This window comes from Symphalangus syndactylus, chromosome 7 (assembly GCF_028878055.3).
Source record: "Symphalangus syndactylus isolate Jambi chromosome 7, NHGRI_mSymSyn1-v2.1_pri, whole genome shotgun sequence".
In the NCBI taxonomy this organism is placed as follows: domain Eukaryota; kingdom Metazoa; phylum Chordata; class Mammalia; order Primates; family Hylobatidae; genus Symphalangus; species Symphalangus syndactylus.
The window spans coordinates 12,222,041-12,236,051 of NC_072429.2; the positions used below are offsets into that span (position 1 = coordinate 12,222,041).

Here is a 14,011-nt window from a genome sequence, read left to right on the forward strand (position 1 = left end):
ACATATAAGTGGGATCATGTAATATTTGTCTTTCTGTGTCTGGCTAACTTCATTTCGCATAATGTTCTCTAAGTTCATCCATGTTGTCATAAGTGGCAAAATTTCCTTCTTTTTAAAGGCTAAATAATATCCCATAGTAGAAATATACCACAATTTTTTTAATCCATTCATCCATCCAGGGGCATTTGGGTGTTTCCATATCTTGGTGATTGTGAACAATGCTGCAATGAACACAGAAGTGCATGTATCTCTGAGATCCTGATTTTATTTTTTTTTTTGGATGTACACCCAGAAGTGGGATCATATGGTAGTTTTATTGCTAACTTTTGGAGAAAACTCCATACTGTTTTTTATAATGGTTGTACCACTTTAAATCCCCATAAAAAATGTACAAGGGTTCTCTTTTCTCCACATCCTCACTAACACTTTTGTCTTGTTTGATAGTAGAGCCATCCTTGCAGGTGTGAGGTGATATGTCATTGTGTTTTGATTTGCATTTTCCTAATGTTGAGCACATTTTCATTTCCATGCTGACCATTTGTATGCCTTCTTTTGAGACATACAGATACACCACATCATACACAAAAATAAACTCAAAATGAAGTTTTGACCTGAAACTGCAAAACTACTGAAGAAAGTATAGAAAAAAGCCTTCTTGACATTGCTGATGGCAATGATTTTTTGGATATGACGTCAACAGAACAGGAAACACAAGCAAAAATAAACAAATGGGAAGTATCTATTCAGATCTTTTGCTCATTTTCAAATTGGGTTATTTGTTTTCTTGCTACTGAGTTGTACGAGTTCCCTATGTGTTTTGCATATTAAGTCCTTATCAGATATATGATTTGCAGATATTTTCTCCCATTTCATAGGTTGCCTTTCCACTTTGTTGATTCTTTTCTTTTTTTTGAGGTTTGAACAAATTTATTGAAACCTACAGGGTGTAAGCAGAGAAATCATTCATGGTGTGTTACATTTTGCCACTACCTTGAATGTATAATTACAAAATTATAGATACATTTTCCACAACTAAGCCTTTATCCAAAAAAAGGTCACTTAGCACATTTTTAAAGATCAATAAGAAATGAATTTTGGACATTAAAGAGATCAAGTCACTGAATTTAACAGCAGCAGCCCTCACTAATCTAGAATCCCATAGTGCTGAAGGTATAGGTGTCTGTGCAGAGCTAGTCATTTATTACAGCAATCAGAAGAGACGGGGGCAGGCACACCTATCAGAGGTGGTGGCAGAGCTGGCAGGACAGGATGGCTGGGCTGGTCAGGTGAGCATGTCCCAGAGACAGCAGCAACAGAAAGCAGTCCAGCAGGCTGCGAGGCAGGTGGATGGTTCCAACTCATCTCTTCTTTGGTCTTCTACCGCATACACTGTGGTTTTAGGAGGCTCCCGATGTCTGCCCTGCCAGCTGTACTGTGGGTATCTTTGTATCCTTGATAGGTGTACCCTTGAAGAGGTGGGTAGGCCCCCCCCCATAGGTCCTGGGCCCATCTGTTTTTGTGGATAAGGTGGGTATGGGGCTGATGGACCAGGGCCTGGATGTGGTGGAGGGTTCTCTTGGTTCAACGGGGACCTGTAAAGTGCACCTCTCCTCTCCATGAACTGGCCAGGTAGTGGTTGGGTCGGAACCTGAGGAGCCTGGACCAGCCCAGAGTAGACTCACTGCACCTGCCTCGAAGCAAGTAATGAGCCACCATGTGACAGAAGCTTTTTAGTTTGATACAATCCCATTTGCTTATTTTTGGGTTTGTTTCCTCTTCTGTTGGTGTTATGTCCAAAAAATCATTGCCATCACCAATATCAAGAAGCCTTTTTTCTGTACTTTCTTCTAGTAGTTTTACAGTTTCATGTCTTCATGTCAAAGTCTTTAATCTATTTTGAGTTTATTTTTGTATATGATGTGAGATAAGGGTGTGATTTTATTCTGTGTATGACTATCCAGTTTTTCTAATGAAATTTATTGAAGATACTATCCTTTCCCCATTGTGTCCTCTTGGCATCCTTGTCAAAGATCAGTTAGCTGTAAATATATGGATTTATTTCTGGTCTCTTTGTTTTGTAACATTGGTCTACATGTCTGTTTTTATGCCAGTACCATATTGTTTTGATTACTATAGCTTTGTAATGTATTTTGAAATGAGGAAGTATGGTGCCTCTGGCTTTTTTTTTTTTTTGTCCCTCAAGATTGCTTTGGATATGGGTAGTCTTTTGTGGTTCCATTTGAATTTTATGATTCTTTTTTATTAATGTAAAAATGCCATGGGGTTTTGATAGAGATTGAATTAAATCTGTATGTTTCTTTGGGCACTATGGGCATTTTAAAGATTTTAATTCTTCTAATCCATGAACATGGGATGTCTATCCATCTCTATGTCTCCCTTAGTTTCTTTCATCAATGGTTTATAACTTTCAGTGTACAGGTCTTTCACCTCTTTAGTTAACTTTATCCTAAGTATTTTATTATTTTTGTTGCTATTGTAAATAGAATTGTTTTCCTAATTTCGTTTTTGGAGAGTTTGTTATTAGCATATACAAATGCCACTGATTTTTGCAATTTGATTTTTTATACTGCAAAGTTGCTGAGTTTGTTTATTAGTTTTAATAATTTTTTTGTATGGACTCTTTAGGATTCTCTACATATATGATCAAGTCACCTTTAAGAGGAGACAATTTTACTTATTTCTTTTCAATTTGGATAGCTTTTATTTCTTTTTCTTGTCTGATTGTTCTGGCTAGAACTTCCAGTATTATGTTGAATAGAAGTGGTAAGGTTGATCATCCTTGCTTTGCTTCATATCTGAGAGAAAAAGCTTTCAAATTTTCCCCATCCGTTTTTATGTTAGCTGTGGAGTTTTCATATATGGTCTTTATTGTGTTGAGGTAAGTTTCTTCTATACCTATTTTTTTGAGAGTTTTAAATAATAAATGAATGTTAAATTTTGTAAAAAAAATCAGAATCTTTTGAGATAATCATGTGGTTTTACCTTTCATTGTGTTAATGTGGTATATTACACTGATTGATCTGATATGTTGAACCATCCTTCTATCTCAGGGATAAATCCTACTTGGTCATGGTGTATGATCCTTTCAATGTGCTTTTGAATTTGGTTTGTTAGTATTTTATTGGGGATTTTTGTGTTTATGTTAATTAGGGATATTGCCCTGTAGTTTTTTTTTTCTTGTGGTGTTTTTGCTAAGCTTTGACATCAGGGTGATCCTGGCCTCACAACATGAGTTTAGAAGTGCTTTCTCTTATTCAATTATTTGAAAAAGTTTTAAGAATTGATATTAATTCTTCTTTAAATATTTGGTAGAATTCACCCATTAAGCCATCTAATCCTGGGCTTTTCTTTGTTGGGAAGGTTTTAATTACTGATTCAATCTCATTGTTAAAATTTGTTCTTCTTAATTCAGTCTTGGTAGGTTGCATATTTCTAGGAATTTATCTATTTCTTCCAAGTTATCCAATTTGTTGATGAATAATTGTTCATAATGATCGTTTATGATCCTTTTTATTTCTCACTCATCTGCTGTAGTGTCTCTCAGTTCTGATTTTATTTACTTGAGACTTCTTTCTTTTTTTCTAAGTTAGTTTAGCGATGGAGTTTGCCAAATTTGTTTGTCTTTTCAAGAAACCAAGTCTTGTTTCCTCAATTTCTTTTCTACTGTTTTTTATTCTCTCTTTTATTTATTTCTACTCTTATTGTTATTATTTCCTTCCTTCTGCAAATATGGGGGTTGGTTTGTTCTTTTTGTGGTTCCTGGAGGTGTAAAATTAGGTTATTTGCAATCTTTCTTCTTTTTTAAATGTAGGCATTTGTCACTATGAATGTCCCTTTACTACTGCTTTTACTGTATCCCATAAGTTTTGGTATGCTATTCCTTCAGTTTTGTTTGTCTCTGCATATTTTAATGTTCCTTTTGTTTTTTCCCAATGGTTGTTCAAGTGGTTTGTTTAGTTTCAACATATTTGCAAATTTTCCCAGTTTCTTATTGTTATGGATTTTTAGTTTTATTTCATTGTGATCAGAAAAGATACTTGGTATAATTTTGATCTTCTTATATTTGTTAAGAGTTATTTTGTGACCTAAGATATGATCTATCCTAGAGAACATTTATGTGCACTTAAGAAGATGCATTCTTTGCTTTTTGATGGAAAGCATTGTATATGTCTGTTAGATCCATTTGATCCATAAAGTTGTTCAAGTCGGTTTCTTTATCGATTTTATATCTGGTTGTTCTAGCTGTTATTGCAAGTTATGTAGTGAAGTCTCCTACTATTATTGTATTGCTGTCAATTTCTTCCTTCAGATATATCAATATTTCCATTACATATTTTAGTGCTCTGGTGTTGGGTGCACATCTATTTATAATTGTTATTTCTTCCTGGTTGATTGACCCTTTTATTATTATATAGTGTCCTCTTTTATCTCTTGTGACAGTTTTTGACTTGAAGTCTATTTTTTCTCATGTAAATATAGTCACCCTTGCTTTCTTTTTGGCTACCATTTGCATGGATATATTTTTTCATCCCTTCACTTTCAGGCTGTGGGTGACCTTAAATCTAAACTGAGTCTCTTATAGACAGCATATTGCTAGATCTCGTGTGTGTGTGTGTGTGTGTGTGTGTGTGCGTGTGTGTGTGTGTTAAATCCACTCAGCAACTCTGTGTCTTTCCAATGGGGAGTTTAATCCATTTACATTTAATGTTATTAATAAAGACTTACCGTTGCCATTTTACGAATTGTTTTCTGTCTTTTTAAAATTGTTTTATTCCTCTTTTCTGCCTTACTGTCTTCCTTTGTTATTTTTTGTAGTGATTTGCTTTTTCTTTACCTTTTGTGTATCTATTATAATTGTTTCTTTGTGATAGCACAAGGCTTGTATTAACTGAATTGTAGTTATAGCCATCTACTTTAAGTTGATAATATTTTAATTTCAATTATATACAAAAACTTTACACTTTTACTCCTCCCCACACATATTTCGTATTCTTAAAGCCAGCATTTACTTCTTTTTTTTTTTCTTTTTTTTTGAGACGGAGTCTTGCTGTGTCACCCAGGCTGGAGTGCAGTGGCATGACCCGGGCTTACTGCAACCTTCGGCTCCCGGGTTCAAGCGATTCTTCTGCCTCAGCCTCCTGAATAGCTGGGATTACAGGCACCCGCTACCATGCCCGGCTAATTTTTGTATTTTTTTTTAGTAGAGACGGGGTATCACCATGTTGGCCAGGCTGATCTTGAACTCCTGACTCAAGTGATCTGCCCACCTCGGCCTCCCAAAGTGCTGGGATTACAGGCATGAGCCACTGCACCCAGCCAGCATTTACTTCTTTTAATGTTATGAATCCACTAAAAAATTTTTGTAGTTATGCTTATTCTAAATACTTTTTACTTTTATATTAGTTGACTATAATTTATGCACCACCATTGAAGTGTTATATTATTATGCATTCCTCTGTATATTTACTTTTTTTTTTTTTTTTTTTTGAGATGGAGTCTCACTCTGCAGCCCAGGCTGGAGTGCAGTGGCATGATCTTGGCTCACTGCAAGCTCCGCCTCCCAGGTTCACGCCATTCTCCTGCCTCAGCCTCCCGAGTAGCTGGGACTACAGGCGCCCACCACCACACCTGGCTAATTTTTTGTATTTTTTAGTAGAGATGGGGTTTCACCGTGTTAGCCAGGATGGTCTTGATTTCCTGACCTCGTGATCTCCCTGTCTTGGCCTCCCAAAGTGCTGGGATTACAGGCATGAGCGCCTGGCCTGTATATTTACTTTTACTGGTTAGATTTATGCTTTCAAATGCTTTGGGGCTGGGTGCAGTGGCTTACACCTGTAATCCCAGCACTTTGACAGGCTGAGGTGGGAGGATCACCTGAGGTCAGGAGTTCAAGATCAGCCTGGCTAACATGGTGAAACCCTGTCTCTACTAAAAATGCAAAAATTAGCGGGGTGTGGTGGTGGGTGCCTGTAATCCCAGCTACTCGGGAAGTTGAGGCAGGAGAATTACTTGAACTCAGGAGGCGAAGGTTGCAGTGAGCCAAGATCATGCCACTGCACTCCAGCCTGGGCAACAGAGTGAGACTCCATCTTTAAAATAAATAAATTAGTTAAATGATTTGGTATTGTTGTTTGGTGTGTTTTCCTTCTAATATGAAGAATCTCCTTAAGCATGACTTTTTGTAAGACAGATCTAGCAGTGACCAACTTCCTTAGTTTTTGTTTTCCTAGGAAAGACTTTATCTCTCCTTCATTTTTAAAGAGTAGTTTTTCTGAGTATAGTACTCCTGGTTGTTAGTTTTCTTGTTTTTTCTTTTAGTACTTTAAGTATAACATCTCACTGTCTCGAACTGCAAGGTTTCTAGTGAGAAATTTACTGACAATCATTTAGGGGTTCCCTTACATGGGATGAGTCACTTTTCTCTTGCGGCTTTAAAAATTCTGATTGTCTTTGATTTTTGAAAATTTAATTATAATGTGTCTTGGTATAAAACTTTTTATGTTCCATCTATTTATGGTCCTCTGGGCTTCTTGAATGTATATGTCTATTTCTTTCCCCAGATTTAGAAACTTTTTAGTCATTTTTTTCCCGTTTTTAAATAAATTAACTTTTAATTTCAAAGGCACACTGATGCAAAACCAACATTTGGCCCCTTGTGTCAGATTAACAAGGTTTTCTTGGAGCATTAACCCACTCCTTAATAAATAATGAAAAAAATTATAAAAAGATTTATGAAAATTATATCTTATGACCAAGATGATTAAAATTTAATAGATTTTGTTTATAAAATTTTGAGAGACAGATTTAATTGGCCTCATGCTATCTTTATTATTAGGGCTTATTGTTTGGGAAATTAAGTCTCCTCTCTCAAAGAATGAACATTTTTGCCTTTTTCTGAAATCTTTGAGTTATCAATTTGGCTAAATGAATGACTTATTTTACAATAACCTGTGATTCTATTTTGTGATATCAAGTGTTTTAAGCTTTTTATATTTGACTAACTTTCCAAAATCAAACTCTAACTTCAATCCTCATTAATTTTTGATATTAGGTCCCCTTGAAGTCCAAAAAAGACACATTTGGCTTGTTTGATATAATAAAATTGTTGTCAGATAAAATCATCATATTATAACAAAGGTGAATATGTCTCTTTTGGACTTTGGGCTAATAGTATTGTCAAATATGAATGGGGTTTAACCTTATTTGGATTATATTCATACAAATGTGTTATTAGTGTGTATTCCAGGATTGCATGAGATTCCTGTGATTCTAATATGTCTTAGCATACACTTTTAGTAGTAATTATGATCATTATGTAAAATTGTTGTATGCCACAGAAGTAAGCAAATTTCCTTGTGCATTGTGTTTTTAACAATTACTGTTCTAAGACTCTTGTAATTCACAGTTGTTTTACTTTTATCTTTTTCAATAATTTTTAAAAATTATTATGCTTTAAGTTCTAGGGTACATGTGCACAATGTGCAAGTTTGTTACATAGGTATAGATGTGCCATGTTGGTTTGCTGCACCCATCAACTCGTCATTTACTTTAGATATTTATCCTAAGGCTATCCCTGCCCCAGCCCCCCACCCCCCAACAGTCCTCGGTGTGTAATGCTCCCCTACCTGTGTCCAGGTGTTCTTGTTGAATTCCCACTTATGAGTGAGAACATGCAGTGTTTGGTTTTCTGTTCTTGTGATACTTTGCTGAGAATGATGGTTTCCAGCTTCATCCATGTCCTTGCAAAAGACATGAACTTATCCTTTTTTATGGCTGCATAGTATTCCATGGTGTATATGTGCCACATTTTCTTTATCCAGTCTATTATTGATGGACATTTGGGTTGATTCCAAGTCTTTGCTATTGTGAATAGTGCCACAATAAACATACATGTGCATGTGTCTTTATAGTGGCATGATTTATAATCCTTTGGGTATATACCCAGTAATGGGATTGCTGGGTCAAATGATATTTCTAGTTCTAGATCCTTGAGGAATTGCCACACTGTCTTCCACAATGGTTGAACTAATTTACACCCCCACCAACAATGTAAAAGCATTCCTGTTTCTCCACATCCTCTCCAGCATTTGTTGTTTCCTGACTTTTTAATGATCATCATTCTAACTGGTGTGAGATGGTATCTCATTGTGGTTTTGATTTGCATTTCTCTGATGACCAGTGATAATGAGCATTTTTTCATACGTTTTTTGGCTGCATAAATGTCTTCTCTGGAGAAGTGTCTGTTCATATCCTTTGCCCACTTTTTGATGGGGTTGTTTTTTTCCTGTAAATTTGTTTAAGTTATTTGTAGATTCTGAATATTAGCCCTTTGTCAGATGGACAGATTGCAAAATTTTCTCCCATTCTGTAGGTTACCTGTTCATGCTGATGATAATTTCTTTTGCTGTGCAGAGGCTCTTTAGTTTAATTAGATCCCATTTGTCAATTTTGGCTTTTGTTGCCATTGCTTTTGGTGTTTTAATCATGAAGTCTTTGCTCATGCCTATGTCCTGAATGGTATTGCCTAGGTTTTCTTCTAGGGTTTTTATGTTTTTATGTCTTACATTTAAGTCTTTAATCCATCTTGAGTTAATTTTTGCATAAGGTATAAGGAAAGGATCCAGTTTCAGCTTTCTACATATATCTAGACAGTTTTCCCAGCACCATTTATTAAATAGGGAATCCTTTCCCCATTGCTTGTTTTTGTCAGGTTTGTCAAAGATCAGATGGTTGTAGATGTGTGGTTTTATTTCTGAGGCCTCTGTTCTGTTCCATTGGTCTATATATCTGTTTTGGTACCACTACCATGCTGTTTTGGTTACTGTAGCCTTGTAGTATAGTTTGAAGTCAGGTAGCGTGATGCCTCCAGCTTTATGCTTTTTGCTTAGGATTGTCTTGGCTATGTGGGCTCTTTTTTGGTTCCATATAAAATTTAAAGTAGTTTTTTCCAATTCTGTGAAGAAAGTCAGTGGTAGCTTGATGGGGATAGCATTGAATCTATAAATTACCTTGGGCAGTATGGCCATTTTCACAATATTGATTCTTCCTATCCGTGAGCATGGAATGTTCTTTCATTTGTTTGTGTCCTCTTTTATTTCACTGAGCAGTGGTTTGAAGTTCTCCTTGAAGAGGTCCTTCACATCCCTTGTAAGCTGGATTCCTAGGTATTTTATTCTCTTTGTAGTAATTGTGAATGGGAATTCACTCATGATTTGGCTCTCTGTCTGTTCTTGGTGTATAGGAATGCTTGTGATTTTTGCACATTGATTTTGTATCCTGAGACTTTGCTGAAGTTGCTTATCAGCTTAAGGAGATTTTGGGTTGAGACAATGGGGCTTTCTAAATACACAATCATGTCATCTGCAAACAGAGACTTCCTCTTTTCCTAATTGAATATGCTTTATTTCTTTCTCTTGCCTGATTGCCCTGGCCAGAACTTCCAATACTATGTTGAATAGGAGTGGTGAAACAGGGCATCCTTGTCTTGTGCCAGTTTTCAAAGGGACTGCTTCCAGTTTTTGTCCATTCAGTATGATATTGGCTGTGGGTTTGTCCTAAATAGCTCTTATTATTTTGAGATATGTTCCATCAATACCTAGTTTATTGAGAGTTTTTAGCATGAAAGGCTATTGAATTTTGTTGAAAGCCTTTTCTATATTTATTGAGATAATTATGTGGTTTTTGTCATTGGTTCTGTTTATGTGATGGATTATATTTATTGATTTGCATATGTTGAACCAGCCTTGCATCCCAGGGATAAAGCCAACTTGGTCATGGTGGATAAGCTTTTTGATGTGCTGCTGGATTTCGTTTGCCAGTATTTTACTGAGGATTTTCACGTCAGTGTTCATAAGGGATATTGGCCTAAAATTCTCTTTTTTTGTTGTGTCTCTGCCAGGCTTTGGTATCAGAATGATGCTGGCCTCATAAAATGAGTTAGGGAGGATTCTCTCTTTATTGATTGGGATAGTTTCAGAAGGAATGGTACCAGCTCCTCTTTGTACCTCTGGTAGAATTCGGCTGTGAATCCATCTGGTCCTGGAATTTTTTGGTTCATAGGCTATTAATTATTGCCTCAATTTCAGAACCTGTTATTGGTCTACTCAGAGATTCAGCTTCTTCCTGGTTTAGTCTTGGGAGAGTGTATGTGTCCAGGAATTTTTCCATTTCTTTTAGATTTTCTAATTTATTTGTATGGAGGTGTTTACAGTATTCTCTGATGGTAGTTTGCATTTCTGTGGGATCAGTGATGCTATTCCCTTTAACATTTTTTTATTGCATCTATTTGATTCTTCTGTCTTTCTTCTTTATTAGTCTTTCTAGTGGTCTATTTTGTTGATCTTTTCAAAAAACCAGCTCCTGGATTCATTGATTTTTTTGAAGGGTTTTTTTGTTTCTCTATCTTCTTCAGTTTTGCTCTGATCTTAGTTATTTCTTGTCTTCTGCTAGCTTTTGAATTTGCTCTTGCTTCTCTAGTACTTTTAATTGTGATGTTAGGGTGTCGATTTTAGATCTTTCCTGCTTTCTCTTGTGGGCATTTAGTGCTACAAATTTCCCTCTAAACACTGCTTTTAATGTGTCCCAGAGATTCTGGTACATTGTGTCTTTGTTCTCACTGGTTTCAAAGAACATCTTTATTTCTGCCTTAATTTTGTTATTTACCCAGTAGTCATTCAGGAGCAGGTTGTTCAGTTTCCATGTAGTTCTGCGGTTTTGAGTGAGTTTCTTAATCCTGGGTTCTAATTTGATTGCACTGCGGTCTGAGAAACAGTTTGTTGTGATTTCTGTTCTTTTACATTTGCTGAGGAGTGTTTTACTTCCAATTATGTGGTCAATTTTAGAATAAGTGCCATGTGGTGCTGAGAAAAATGTATATTCTGTTGATTTGGGGTGGAGAATTCTGTAGATGTTTATTAGGTCTGCTTGGTCCAGAGCTGAGTTCAAGTCCTGGATATCCTTGTTAATTTTCTGTCTCGTTGATCTGTCTAATATTGACAGTGGGGGTTAAAGTCTCCCATTATTATTGTGTGGGAGTCTAAGTCTCTTTGTAGGTCTCTAAGAGCTTGCTTTATGAATCTGGGTGCTCCTGTATTGGGGCATATATATTTAGGATGGTTAGCACTTCTTGCTGAATTGATCCCTTTACCATTATATAATGGCCTTCTTTGTCTCTTTTGATCTTTGTTGGTTTAAAGTCTGTTTTATCAGAGACTAGGATTGCAACCCCTGCTTTTTTTGCTCTCCATTTGCTTGGTAGATCTTCCTCCATCCCTTTATTTTTAGCCTATATGTGTCTTTGCACGAGATATGTCTCCTGAATACAGCACACCAATAGGTCTTGACTCTGTTCAATTTGCCAGTCTGTGTCTTTTAATTGGGGCATTCAGTCCATTTACATTTAAGGTTAATATTGTTATGTATTAATTTGATCCTGTCATTATGACGTTAGCCGGTTATTTTACCTATTAATTGATGCAGTTTCTTCATAGTGTTGATGGTCTTTACAATTTGGCATGTGTTTGCAGTGGCTGGTACCGGTTGTTCCTTTCCACGTTTAGTGCTTCCTTCAGGAGCTCTTGTAAGGCAGGCCTGGTGGTGACAAAATCTCTCAGCATTTGCTTGTCTGTAAAGGATTTTATTTCTCCTTCACTTATGAAGCTTAGTTTGGCTGGATATGAAATTCTGGGTTGAAAATTCTTTTGTTTAATAATGTTGAATATTGGCCCTCACTGTCTTCTGGCTTGTAGGGTTTCTGCCGAGAGATCCACTGTTAGTCTGATGGGTTTCCCTTTGAAGGTGACCTAGCCTTTCTCTCTGGCTGCCCTTAACATTTTTGCCTTCAATTCAACTTTCGTGAATCTGACAGTTATGTGTCTTGGGGTTGCTCTTCTCGAGGAGTATCTTTGTGGTGTTCTGTGTATTTCCTGAATTCAAATGTTGGCCTGCCTTGCTAGGTTGGGTAAGTTCTCCTGGATAATATCTTGAAGAGTGTTTTCTAACTTGGTTCCATTCTTCCTGTCACTTTCAGGTACACCAATCAAATGTAGATTTGGTCTTTTCACATAGTCCCATATTTCTTGGAGGCTTTGCTCATTTCTTTTCACTCTTTTTTCTCTAATCTTGTCTTCTCACTTTATTTCATTAATTTAATCTTCAATCACTGATATCCTTTCTTTTGCTTGATCGAATTGGCTATTGAATCTTGTGTATGCTTCACAGAGTTCTCGTACTGTGGTTTTCAGCTCCATTGGGTCAATTTAAGCTCTTCTCTACACTGTTTATTCTAGTTAGCCATTCTTCTAACCTTTTTTCAAGGTTTTTAGCTTCCTTGTGATGGGTTAGTACATGGTCCTTTCGCTCAGAGAAGTTTGTTATTAGTGACCTTCTGAAGTCTACTTCTGTCAACTCATCAAACTCATTCTCCATCCAGTTTTGTTCCCTTGCTGGTGAGTTATGCTCCTTTGGAGGAGAAGAGGAGTTCTGATTTTTGGAATTTTCAGCCTTTCTGCTCTGGTTTCTCCCCATCTTTGTGGTTTTATCTACCTTTGGTCTTTGATGTTGGTGACCTATTGATGGGGTTTTGGTGTGGATGTCCTTTTTGTTGATGTTGATGCTACTCCTTTCTGTTTGTTAGTTTTCCTTCTAACAGACAGACCCCTCAGCTGCAGGTCTGTTGGAGTTTGCTAGAGGTCCACTCCAGACCCTGTTTGCTTGGGTATCACCAGTGGAGGATGCAGAACAAACAGCAAATATTGCTGCCTGATTCTTCCTCTGGAAGCTTCATCCCAGAGAGGCAGTTGCCTGTATGAGGTTTCTGTTGGCCCCTACTGGGAGGTGTCCCCTAGTCAGGCTACATGGGGGTCAGGGACCCATTTGAGGAGGCAGTCTGTCTGCTATTGGAGCTCGAATACTGTGCTGGGAGAACCACTGCTCTCTTCAGAGCTGTCAGGCAGTGATGTTTAAGTCTGCAGAAGCTGTCTGCTGCCTTTTATTTAGCTATGCCCTGCTCCCAGAGGTGGAATCTAGAGAGGCAGTAGGCCTTGCTGAGCTGCGGTAGACTCTGCCCAGTTCAAGCTTCCCTGCCGCTTTGTTTATCCTGTGAGCATAGAACCACCTACTGAAGCCTCAGTAATGGTGGACGCCCCTTACCCCACCAAGCTCCAGTGTCCCAGGTCCATCTCGGATTGCTGCACTAGCAGCCAGCAAGGCTCCGTGGGCATGGGACCCACCGAGCCAGGGACAGGAGGGAATCTCCTCGTCTGCCTGTTGTGAAGACTGTGGGAAAAGCGCAGTATTTGGGCAGCAGTGTACCGCTCCTCCAGGTATAGTCACTCACGGCTTTCCTTGGCAAGGAAAGGGAAGTCCCCTGACTCCTTGCACTTCCTGGGTGAGGTGACACCGCACCCTGCTTGGACTGGCCCTCCATGGGCTGCACCAATTGTCTAACCAGTCCCAGTGAGATGAACCATGTGCCTCAGTTGGAAATGGAGAAATCACCCGTCTTCTGCTTCGATCTTGCTGGGAGCTGCAGACCGGAGCTGTTCCGATTTGGCCATCTTGGAAGTGACCTCAGTCATTATTTCTTTAAATAAACTTTTTGTTCTTTTCTTTTTCTTTTAACTTTCTGTAACCTCCAAAATGCACATATTCATTTGTTTGTTGCTGTCCCATAAGTCTAAGTTTTCTTCACTCTTTTTTATTCCTTTTTCCCCTTTTTGCTTCTCTGACTAAATAATTTCCAAATCATCTGTCTTTGAGATCACTAATTCTTTCTTGTGCCCAAACAAATCTGTAGTTGAAGATCCATATTGCATTTTTCACGTCAGTCATTGTATTCTTCAGATCCAGAATTTGTTTGGTTCTTTTTTATGATTTTTATCTTTTTGTCAAACTGCTAGTTTTTTTCATATATGTTCTCCTGATTTCAATGAGTTTTCTATCAACTTCTTTTGCAGCTCTCTGAACTTCTTTACAACAATTTTTTTGATTT

At 37.4% G+C, this 14,011-nt stretch overlaps 1 pseudogene; it reads right to left on the minus strand.

The window, feature by feature from the left end:
* Positions 1-1,101: 1,101 nt before the first annotated feature.
* On the minus strand, positions 1,102-1,652 carry LOC134737150 (cysteine-rich and transmembrane domain-containing protein 1-like; annotated as a pseudogene).
* Positions 1,653-14,011: the final 12,359 nt, after the last annotated feature.